Below are 12,887 nucleotides of genomic sequence, written 5' to 3'. Positions count from 1 at the left end.
GCTAGTGACTTTTCAAAATATTTGTCATACTCTGTATAATTATGCTCCCCACAACCTAACCACAATCCGAAGTATGCAAAACATTTCTCTTTTATGGTCTTGTTTTGCCTGCCTTACAGCAAACCACCAGACGTCTCGAATACACAGACTCCAGACGTCTCGAATACACAGACTCCTAAAGGAAGCAAATCCTCACACCGTGCATGATTGTTAATTCCCTCTTTTACACGTGTTATATGGGATAGCCGGTAACTATAAAAGGTGGGGGAAAATAGGTGTCATTAGGCCGGCGATGGGGCACAACTGGGCCAGTTGGTTCTATCGCATAAAGAAAGTATATCAGGCCCGTACGCGGGCTTTTTAATGGGGGGGGGGGGGGGGTTGAGGTCCGAATTCCTCGTGATGGGACCAACAATGGGTAAGACTAGATAAGAATAATTTTATCTAAATTTCATAGAAAAAAAAAAAAACTATGGTTATTTGGTAAAAAAAATAAAAATAATAATAATAAAATCGACACCATATGCGCACGGTATCAACCGAAGGTAAATATATACATGGAAGATGACGCTACGGTACTACATATAGCAACTGAAATTTTAGATGTATACTCTGCTTTTATAAAGTCTAGGCACGGATTTAGATTGCCCCTATCCCTTTAATAAAAACAAACAAAACTACTTATATCCACGCCTGGATGTTATTTATTGTTGTGATCTATCAGCAGTGATGACAGTAAATTGTCCTATCTTCTTAGATCAATCAATAAAGTAAAAAATAAATGAGATGACGATGATTGGTTTCGTCCACACTTAATTTACTTTGTTTTTAATTTATGATATTTGAACTGTCTTTGGATTTCTTTCTCTTTTTCAGGTATTTAATACAGTAAGTTCAAAGCCAAATAATAAGAGGACAAAGAAGAAAGACCGTTATAGTAGTGTCTGATATATGTTATGTATTTGTAGAATAAAAAAAAATTATCAAGATATATTAACCAAAAAACGCATTTAATGGTTAAAGAATTTAACCCCACCCCAATAATGAATAATGAAATTAAATATCCCAGAATGCACCCACAGACATCTTGAATTAACAATAAAAAAAAAAAGAGAAGAAAGTCTAGACATCATTTATGTGGCATGTAATCGGAGGGGACTTCTTTTTTTTTTTTACCAAAGTGAGTTACAGGCTACCCTCACCCCGAAAAAAAAGACTCCACCCAATAATTATTTACCTTTATGCTACCCACAACTGATACTTCCCCGCCCCTTTTTCTGACCCAGGTAGAAGCGTACGTCTCTTCTTATTATTGGAACGAGTACTACAGTTGAAAAGCCTTCACCCCCAGTATGGTCATTTTTGGAATAACCCTATAAATATAAAACTCCACCAAACTCATAAATGTTAACAATGTTGTACTGTTATAAAAGTAAATAATAAAAAAAAGAGAAAAAAGATATATATATATATATATATACTGAACAAAATAAGAAACTTCCTCTAACTTTGCTTGAACATAACTTGATGAAAACAAACCAGGGGAATAATTGTTATATATGCGTTTAAAGAGTGTTCCATGATGCATCGTTTGGTGCAAAAATCATGGCCATAGGTTAACAGAAACTGGGAGAAATTTTGACCAAGAGTGGTAGGGGTTAAAAAAACCCACACCCACTTAATAACGGGTATGACCACCCCTTGAATTGACCACTGCAGTGCATCGCAGGCGCATATAATTGATCGCATGTTATCACCTTTTGTGGTGATCCACCATTTGGTCGAAACCATATAATTCCCACCTTGACGTTTCCATTTAGTGTGCAATTTACCTTGGTACTTTTTCCAGGATATCCACCATTCATACAATCAACAGTTGTGTTTGCATGACCTGTAAATATATAAGAATGTTGTTGTTGTTTAAAATATTTTACGGATTTATGCCAGAGGATACCGAGTGTAAAACTACGTACCCACAAATAAATCTGTGGGTCCTGTGACGTACCCTCAAACCTGAACCCTTACCAAAATAATCCAAAGGTACCATTTTGTATATTTCAGATGTTGCTGAAAGGATGAACTCACCTATTTCATTAAATATGTCATGTACTGAACAAAATAAGAAACTTCCGCTAACTTTGCTTGAACATAACTTGATGAAAACAATCCGGGGGAATAATTGTTATATATGCGTTTAAAGAGTGTTCCATGATGCATGGTTTGGTGCAAAAATCATGGCCATGGGTTAACAGAAACTGGGAGAAATTTTGACCAAGTGTGGTAGGGGTTAAAAAAAGAAAAAAAACACACTTAATAACGGGTATGAACACCCCTTGAATTAACCACTGCAGTGCATCGCAGGCACATAGAATTGACTAAAGTGTTGATTTCTGCCTGTGGAATATTGTTCCATTCCTGAATGAGCGCTTGACGAAGTTCGTTGACGTTAGCGGGTGGGTTGGGACGACGCCTCAATCGTCTGTCCAGACTATCCCAGACATGCTCGATGGGGTTGAGATCAGGACTTTTACCGGGCCTGTCATTAATGAAATCAATGTAATTTGTCCTAAGAAAATTTACAGTGTCTCTAGCTGTATGAGAGGTGGCATTATCATGCTGAAAAATCGAGATGTTGGCGTTGTTATGGAACAGAGGAATGACGTATGAGCGAGAATGTCATCGCGGTAACGTTGAGCATTTAAATTGCCATCAATGACGACTAGTGGTGAACGATAACCATGGGCAATGGCTGCCCAGACCATAACACAACCCCCACACCCGAAACGATCTCGTTCAAGAACACAACAGTCAGCATAGCGTTCATTTTTCCTACGGTAGACGTGCACCCTGCCATCACCACGTTATAAAGAAAATCTGGATTCATCCGAAAAAACAATGGTATTCCAGCGTCGCCGTATCCAACGAGTGTGTACACGTGCCCAATTTAGACGATTTAGACGATGACGTTGTGTTAAAACGCATCCGACGTAAGGACGTCGTGCATGTAAACCGTTCTCCCGCAGACGATTACGAACAGTTTGCCCACTGATTCGGTTATTATGAAGCCCAGGTGTGTTAGCAGCAGTAGCAGTGGCAGTTTGGAATCGATTGCGCAAATGCGTGTTCATGATATAGCGGTCTTGACCACGCGTTGTAACATGCGGACGTCCACGACTAGAATCCCAACATGCCTTGCAACGTCTTCTGTCGACATGCCAGCATCAAGCATGCCAATCGCCCATTCGCGTAAATTATTGGGTATTCTTGGCATACTGAAAATGCTACAATGTAAAAAACGTTAATTTTTTTACAAATTTTGAAGCGTTTTCGTTCACTTGACAACAATGTCAGTAAGACAAGTAAAACAAATTGACCGAATACTACACAGGACATGTTGAACCATGCATGCACGTGCAAATTGAATTTCACGTTGTCGACGATTAACAGTGCAAACATAATCGATAAAATTCATGAATCCTGATAATACAGCTCAAGGCTAATACTACCTATATAATTTCATTACACAATGAATTCTTTAACACAACAAATACTGTATGTACAAATCGGAAGTTTTTTTGTTTTGTTCAGTATATGTGGTTTTCTGATTTTTGTATTCCATGAATATATTCGATCCTGCAGGAAACCCCGATGCCACAGGCAGAGGGGTTTCCGGCAGGAAATACACGAGTGGAATACAGAAATCAGAAAACCACATATATGTAGTTATGTAGGGTGTATAGTACCAAATCAAATCCCATAGACGACAATAGTAACATATGTGGCTAAAACTCCTACCTGCAACGTATCAACCGACATAAATGCCACAGATATAAATACTACCACCCCTCACACTTAAAGTGAATCAGAAAAAAACGGGGGTCAAGCTGCTCGTTTCTGAGATAACGGGTAGCGTCTATGACTACCCTAGTTCCGCACAAAATTCGAGTACTTTTTTTCACAGGTACCCCATACATGTTTCAAGCACAAGGCAACTTGACACATTGGTACTAGATGAAATAAAATTGCATATTTGTTTTACCCAGATAAAACTATTATTTTTTACAACCAACACACTCACATTTATAACCAATCACAGGACTTGTGGTGTTCACTTCTCTATCAAAAGTTGGGTGCACCTCGAACTTTGACCCAGCCGGAAGTTATTTGGTTTAGTACTACCTGTATTTATTACATACCCTAAATTGGAATTTTGTTTCCAAATAATAGTTTAAAAATTATAACAGTGCTAGCTAATGACAGGGATTTCTCAATTTACACAACTAGGTCGACTGTGTTACTACGTGGAACGATGAACCACCAATTATTACACATAAGGGCAATTCCACGACACAGCGGACAAAGACTTAAAATTCAAATATCAATTATTTTAATGAATGAATGTGTTTTGTGATCAACAATATGCTGAGGTTCATGGATAAAAAAACCCAAATTGTCATTGAGATCTTTGCCAAAAAGATAACGCATGCTTAATAGGCACGTATTATTTTGACAAATAAATACAATAAAAGCATATTTTTTAAGGCCATAATACATAAATTATTCTTTATGCAATCAAATACAGGTTGCATATATGTAATAGCATATCTAATACCTATGTGTTACACTCACTGCAGTTACATAATATAATATGTTATGTTTGTAAATCTTGGTCAAATAGACCACCTAACACAATGTAATGCGAGTAACCGAAATAGCTATTTTTTCCTCTATAATTTATTTCTTGTTTCTAACAAATGACACTTGATATTTTTCTACACTAATACAAAAAAATTTCATAATAGTGACATAAAATATGACACGGATACATAAAAAATTGGTTAGCACAATTAATTTATTAATTTATATCCAAAAGATAATGATTATTGCGAAGACTTAATCGTCGAACAGCGCACTGGCTAGTACTTAATCCATTATGGTGACCCAGACAATCTGTTAGAACTGTCCCTGATACAAGACGCACGAGCTGCTTGAGAAATAGACATTGTTTTAGTTTTGACTTGGGCTTGTAGGTCAAAGAAAAAGCCGACATGAAATTGGGAACGTTTTATCATCTAAGCTAAAGCGCAGTTGTTTTCGTATTACTGCATAATATTAGTAAAGTTTGTTTGTTTTATTTAACGACGCCACCAGAGCACATCTTATCATCGGCTGTTGGACGTCAAACATATGGTCATTCTGACTGAGTTTTTTTTAGAGGAAACCCGCTGGCGCCACATAGGCTACTCTTTTTTACGATAGGCAGCAAGGGATCTTTTATTTGCGCTTCCCACAGACAGGATAGCACAAACCATGGCCTTTGTTGAACCAATGAGCCTTGCGGAGCACTCACTCAGGGTTTGGAGTCGGTATCTGGATTACAAATCCCATGCCTCGACTGGGATCCAAACCCAGTACCCACCAGCCTGTAGACCGATGGCCTAACCACGACGCCACCGAAGCCGGTACATAATATTTGTTTATATTACTCGTTTTTACTGTGATGTTCTTTAAAAATTTACCTTTTATGAACATTAATTGTTTAACGACACCACTAGAATACATTGATCATAGGCAACTGGATGTCAAACAGCACGTTGTCATCAGAGGAAACCACGCTACATTTTTTTCTAATGCAGCAAGGAATCTTTTTTTTATGATCTTTCCCACAGACAGGAACACACATATGACGCCTTTGACCAGATGTGGTGCACTAGTTGGAACGAGAAAAAACCCAATCAGGTGAATGGATACACCGAGGTGGTTCGATCTTGCAACGCAAGCACCGTAAGCGAGCACTCAACCGATGCCTCAAGATATTGAATTGAAATATTGTGTACACTTTTATTGTTAAATTTATTTAGTATTTTTTTACTTACAATTTTGAATCAGTTGCTATTTTAACAATAGTTGTCCTAATGCCTACAATTTTTACTGAACGTGACAATCGGTGTGTGTGTGTGTGTGTGTGTGTGAAACCAAGTGAATATTTTCTTTTCTGAACAGATCTGGCCCTTTTAAGGGCCACTGTGGGTAACCTAGGGAGACACCTCAACACCAACTAAGTCCCAGTAACGAGCTACTCTCGGCATACTAAGTTCAAAAATATATATAGTTCCCCATTTCCATTTACCGTTAAAAAATGCGTAAAAATACCATAGCACCAAAACCACCTCCACCTGCTACCGATTGGACGAGCTGCTCTCTTACACCTGCCTGTGCAGACAGTCCCCTCTCCCACCCACCCCAACCCTTTCCTGTCCTGGACGAAGGAGCCAGCTGAGGCCGGCACCTGTGCCCATGACAGGCGTGCACTAAAAGAGCTTGCTCTGAATGTGCACGTTAAACCCTATGACTTGACCTAACCTGATTATGAAAGCACTGTTTAAAATTTCAGTCAGGTAAAGTCATATTTAAATTGCACATTCAGAACACTTTTGGTTCTTATTGACGAACAAAATTTGAGACCACTGTTCTAAAATACATTAATTGTCTGCATTTTTATTTTTGGTGAACCCTCTAAATTTGTGCCCAACTTTTAATCTAGTGTACTCTTGTTTGGCCGAATTAGACTAAATGTATTGCATATTTCAGTCCATCGCATTTCCCCTTCCCCTCCTACTATGTAACCATTAACACAGGCACCAAGCGTTAGCCTGCAGAACAATACTGTAGAATTACGTACTATACATGAACATGCACGCTCTTTGAACTGAATACACATGACACAATATGGTTTTATGGCTCTTTGCTGTGTAGCTTTGTGCTTGCTTTGGTGGTTTGTATGGAGAGATGGTAAGAACACATGTACGTACGTACACCTGGTTGCGATGCAATACACATGAACATCTGCATACATGTGCATGTGCAGACTATGACATAAAGACAAGTTTGTCAACTGGATTTCGAATACAGGGTTGTTGTTTTTTTGTTCGTTTTTTTGTTTGTTTGTTTTTTTAGGGTTTTTTATCTGTTGCTTTGATATTGCAAGGACTGTGTGGTCACGAACAAGCTTCATTTTGTCAATCCAATCTTGGAATAGTGGCAGTCTTCTTACTGTCGGTGCAGGAAGGATGAAGTTGTCTCGTGCCTTGCTCAGACGCATTTGAGTCTAGAATCGTGGGCGATCCCCGTCAGTGGGGTTAAGTCTTGTTCCAGCTACTAAGGCATGGGTATGTACCATCATTTGTGGTGGGGGTGGGGTGGGGGGGGGGCATATTTATAAATAATAAAATTGAAGTGGGGGTGGGGTGGGGGAGGGATATAGCCTATAACAATGACTGCGGAGTGTATTTGAAAGGGTGGAGAGGGTGGGGGGCATGGTGTCGGTTCAATGGCCTGGGAGATGAAAATAAATGTATTTAAAGGTCTGAACCTGCTTCCCTGAGCAACCTTTGAATTTCAGGTGTTAAAATGTCACATTTCCGGCCTTCTGAACAGAGTAACTGAAAAAGTGGGAGAATGAGGACTATTATGTCGGTACCTTTTAGGATATTAACATTTATTCCATTGATAGTAATATAACGTTGGATAAAAATGGGGATGACATGGAATTTTACCCAAAATATACCAGATTCTTCTTCGTAGTCTTTTATTATTTAGTTTTTGTACTTACTGTAACGCCTGAAAAAAAGAAGAAAATAAATCAAAATATAAACCAGTAAAAGATTTAGCGTGGATGAAATAAATCTTAAGAAGTTTTCCCAAAATAAAATTGTATGGATCAAATTAACAGGGGGACTATACCGGGTCTGCAACAATAACAGCACTACCACTAGATACAACCTATATCCAAGTTCCTTTTGGAAATCACGCCAACACACATTTACATATTAACAAAGCAGCTCACAGACGAAGCGACTCTTGATCGTTGGTCAAATCGGCGGTAAACATACATGTATAATGATATTGATACAACTAGTGGAGAATACACATGCAAAATAAACAGCTCCAGATAAAACCTGTAACCTAAGTTCCGTTTGCAAATCACGTAAACACATTTATGTAATTAAGCATATCGCAGACCGGCGATCGTTTGTAAAGTTGGCGGTATAAACACATTAGTGTGCCTGTATGGTTACTGGTGAAGAAAAGAGGCATATTTTATTATGGGGTGTTTTCCCATATCAAATTGAATGGATAAAATTAGCATATAAATATATTTGACATAAAAAAAACCCCTAAAAAACCCTAATAGTAAAAAAAAAAAAAAAGAATATTTTCCCCAAATCAAATTGTATGGATTAACATTGAAATTTGTTTATACACACAAAAAAAAAATAAAAAAATAAAACAACAGTAGAGAGATACCTACAACAAGAGCCCTAGAAAAAGAAAATATACACATAGCTGTAATACAAAAACCCCTATACCGAAGTTCTTTTTGAAAATCACTCCAGCACACATTTATTTAACAAAGCTCGTAAACGACATGTAACCCACGATCGTTGGTCAAATCGGTGGTAAACGTATACATGTAATATTGGTACAATTAGTGGAGGAAAAGGTAAATGGGTGATAGAGAGAATACATCTGCAACAACAACAGCTCCAGATAAAACCTGTACCCATATTCCTTTTGGGAATCACGCCAACAAACATTTATGTAACAAAGTTCGTAAACGACATGTAACTCACGATCGTTGTGATCGCTGGTCAAATCAGCGGTAAATATATACAGGTAATATTGGTATAGTTAGTGGAGGAAAAGGTAAATGGGTGATAGAGAGAATACATCTGCAACAACAACAGCTCCAGATAAAACCTGTACCCATATTCCTTTTAGAAATCACGCCAACACACATTTATGTAAACAAAGTCGTAAACGACATGTAACCCGCGATCATTGGGATCGTTGGTCAAATCGGCGGTAAATATATTCAGGTAATATTGGTACAATTAGTGGAGGAAAAGGTAAATGGGTGATGGAGAGAATACATCTGCAACAACAACAGCTCCAGATAAAACCTGTACCCATGTCCTTTTTTAAAATACATGAATGCGTCAAATATACATCGCCTATGCGGGCACGGCACAATACTACTTCATCCTTCCTGCACCGCCTGTAGGATGACTGCCACTCTCCTAGGCCTGGCGTGACAGAATGAAGCTTGTTTGCAACCGCACCGTCCCAATCATCTTGCCAAGTCGAAAAGATATATTGATTAATATGAAATTTACAATCACTGTAGGGGACACTAAAATGGACACAGGGCAAGTTCAAAGCAGACTTGACAAATTTAACGAAGACACACAAGAAATAAAGTAAATACTACAATATACTGCTTGCCGCAAAACTTGTGGCAGCACATGAAAAGGTATCATAAAACATACTAATAGACTCAGCGTGGATCAAATAGCATATATGTAATGTCATATTTTATTGGCCAATTTTTTTTTTAATAAAATTAAAAAACAATATAACCCAGGGAACAGATTCGACATCACAGGCCCGTGGGAAATGAGGTTGACGGGGGGGGATACAGCCCGCTCCACTTGTACTCGAGGACGAAAATGAATAAAAGTAAAAATATGACTTGTGTCCCGTCACCACACTATGGACACTGAAATCCCCCGCTAGAAATTGTGTATCCTCCCCCAGATATTGTTCCTACGGACCTGGAAATCTGCTCCCCTCCCACAAATTAGACAACATCCATAGCTGCCTGTGACAATCGTCACATAGGCAAAAGCAAACATTATTATTTTTAAATATTTATATATTTTATAATTTCCCGTCTAACTCACAGTATACCCCCCCCCCCATCCTTTTAAAAACATTTTTATTTTATTGTTTTCACTTTCTTTTTTCATTATTATTTATTTTACTTTTTTAAATACAGTAAACGTAAAAACAGATTCAACCTCCCCTCACAAATAAAATGAACTTTCCGCTGCTGTGCCAAATATCACATACACAAAACCAAGCTTATTCTTTCTTTTCCCCCTTTTTCTCTAGATTTCACTTCTTTTGTTAGTAAACCGAAGAACTCTCCCTTCTCCATACACTCCTTTTTATTGTTTGCTTATTGTAATCGTATCCCTTTGAACGATTTACAAGGGTTAATGGTGAATAAAAATGTATTATTTAGTTATTATTTTCAGTGTAGTGTGAATGCCTTGTAAACACGTATATCGCGATTTAAAAAAAAACCCTCGTGAAATAACAAAAAACTAAAAATTCATAAGGTAGTGTAACTGACAACAACCGTAGCGGCAATTGACAACAAAAGGTCAGAGGCTCAAATCAAGTAGCTTGTGCACGTTTGCAGTGACCGCCGATCAACCGTCTAACAGGAATTTTTCAGTTTTTTGCTGACTAGTCTAGACACCGTCTAGCATGGTCGGAGTCGCCGTCTAGACGCAATTATGGTTGGTTCGCGTACTTTATGTATATATTTACACAAATGTACATAGGCAGACCAATTTTATTTGACAAAAGTGACTTATTTTGGTGGGCATCCTTAAAAATATATTGACTCAATGTTTTGTATTTCAAAGAGATATATTCATTTGCTGTTTTCCATTTATGTTATGTCTTCTTCTGCATGTGGAAATTATTCTTATACACAATATTCACTTCGTTATTCTCTTGGCTTGCCATTGAGAGGACGTGGTTTACTTTATTCATTGAACTTTCTTGAATATTTTGCTCATTCCTTATCGTTTTTATTGTCTTTTATATTTGACAACCCTCGTGATACACTAAAGTATTTAGTGTGTGATAAATTATCGTGAATGGGTACCTTAATTAACACAACAATTTAGGAAGTGCATAATACCTTAATTAACACAATAATTTTATTTTTGTTGGTTTTCCGTGCTCAGGTTCACTGGCCTTTTTATTTTTAAAATGGCCTTTCCAATTACACCGGCCTCGTGTCCTTGGGTAGGTAGGATTTGCAATGCCAAGCTGGCGAAAGAAGACAATCATGAGTTATGTTTAACATGTCATCTGTGTTCACGCAAGATGCCATGTGTACTTTGTGCTCAGTGGACTGCGGCAAAGTGGGACACGCTTGAGTTTCACTTACAAAAGGAATGGGCCAAGCGGGCGGTGCGTTCGCATAAATCGCTTTTGGGGAAGAGAGACATGCCTGTCTCCACACCCCCGCAAGTACCAATGCCGGGATTTGATGATTGTGGAATACCTAGTTAACTCTTCGAGGAAGATCCCGAAGTTTTATCTTTTTCGATGGGTTCTCCCTCACTGGGTCCTGGCAAGGCCGAGGAGCCTGCCCAGGCCCTAGTTACAGTTCATGTAGGGACTCTGCACAGAATCTCCACGCTCACTCACTAGAGGGTTGTGATATACAGGACAGGTCTGCAGGGGAACAACCAGGACCACCGGGCCCTGCCCCTAGCAGTAGGAAAGTGTCTCAGCATGCCAACCCTCACCAGGCTGGCTGTGTGGGACTGCCCATGTTTGGTCCTGATAACTTGGACTTTTCCCGGCACGCCACCCCCAACTCTGGTGGTTGTGCAGGATTCACCAGCACACCAGCCCTAACCCGGCCTGTAGTGCAGGCTATTCAAGTAAGCAGCCAGTGAGGACAGGTACCAGCCTGACCCAAGGGCAACACAGTGACTGTGCCAGTTCAAGTTTGGGACTGGCGGGGCCACAGTGGACCAGTATAGCAGGATTAAACCAGCCTGTAACCTTGTCTAACAGTGCAGTGTCTAATGGGGGAGCACAGCACTCGGGTCCTGGAACCAGTGATGCAGACACAGTCCAGCTTACCGGTTCTTACAATTCTGGTATGGGATACCCACAGTGGTTTCACCAGCCACATGACCCAGAGTTTTCCCATCTAATCTACTCATTCGGTGGTATGGGTTGGTGACCTAACCATTTTTGCGCCTCCTGGTTACCCGTGGCAACCCTTGCCTACGGGGGCTCATCCTTGTACATTGCCACCTCCTAGACAGAGTTCCGAGCTCAGCAGATACTGAAGGGTTTAGTCCTTCACCAACCTCCACTCCTTGTAAAATAAGACATGAATACAATTCAGGTTCAGAAATTGATCACACATCTTTGGGCTCTGTTCAATCAGGATCAGAATTCCGAAAACAAAAGAAAATGACTTCCGCAGTTAGCAGTAACAATAACGGGTTTTTTATTAACTCTAAAATTATGCATTTCTCATTTCTTAAAGTGTAAGTATGTATTGGTGGTCCGGGTATGCATCTTTCCGACACATAAGGCTCATGTTTGAGTTTACTGTCCCTTTAATAGAACACAGAGGGAACACTACACACCACAACATAGCCCGGAGAGATCACTGGACACACAATAGAACCAGGAGAGATCACTGAACACACAGCAGAACATGGAGATATAAGTGAACACACAACAGAACCTGGAGAGATCACTGGACATTCAGTAGAACATGGAGAAATCACTGGATATACAACAAATTCTGGAGAGATCACTGAAAACACAATATAACCTGGAGAGATCACTGAACACTCAATAGAACACAGAGAAAACACTGTACACATCATAATCTGGAGAGATCATTGAACACACGACAGAACCTGGAGAGATCACTGGACATTCAGTAGAACATGGAGAAATCACTGGATATACAACAAAATCTGGAGAGATCACTGAAAACACAACATAACACAGAGAGATCACTGAACACTCAATAGAACACAGAGAAAACACTGTACACATCATAATCTGGAGAGATCATTGAACACACAGCAGAAGCTGGAGGGATCACGGGACACTCAGTAGAACCTGAAGAGAACCCTGCATACTCAACAGGCCCTGGACATTGTATAGTGTTCACTGCTTCTGGATTTGATATTCAGTGCACACCCTTATTGGAAATCATACCTACTCGAGCTCTTCAACCATGTGGTTGTTTTCAGAGAAAGTGATGA

Source organism: Gigantopelta aegis, unplaced genomic scaffold (genome assembly GCF_016097555.1).
Source record: "Gigantopelta aegis isolate Gae_Host unplaced genomic scaffold, Gae_host_genome ctg3374_pilon_pilon:::debris, whole genome shotgun sequence".
Taxonomy (NCBI): Eukaryota; Metazoa; Mollusca; class Gastropoda; order Neomphalida; family Peltospiridae; genus Gigantopelta; species Gigantopelta aegis.
This window is presented reverse-complemented; position numbering follows the sequence as displayed.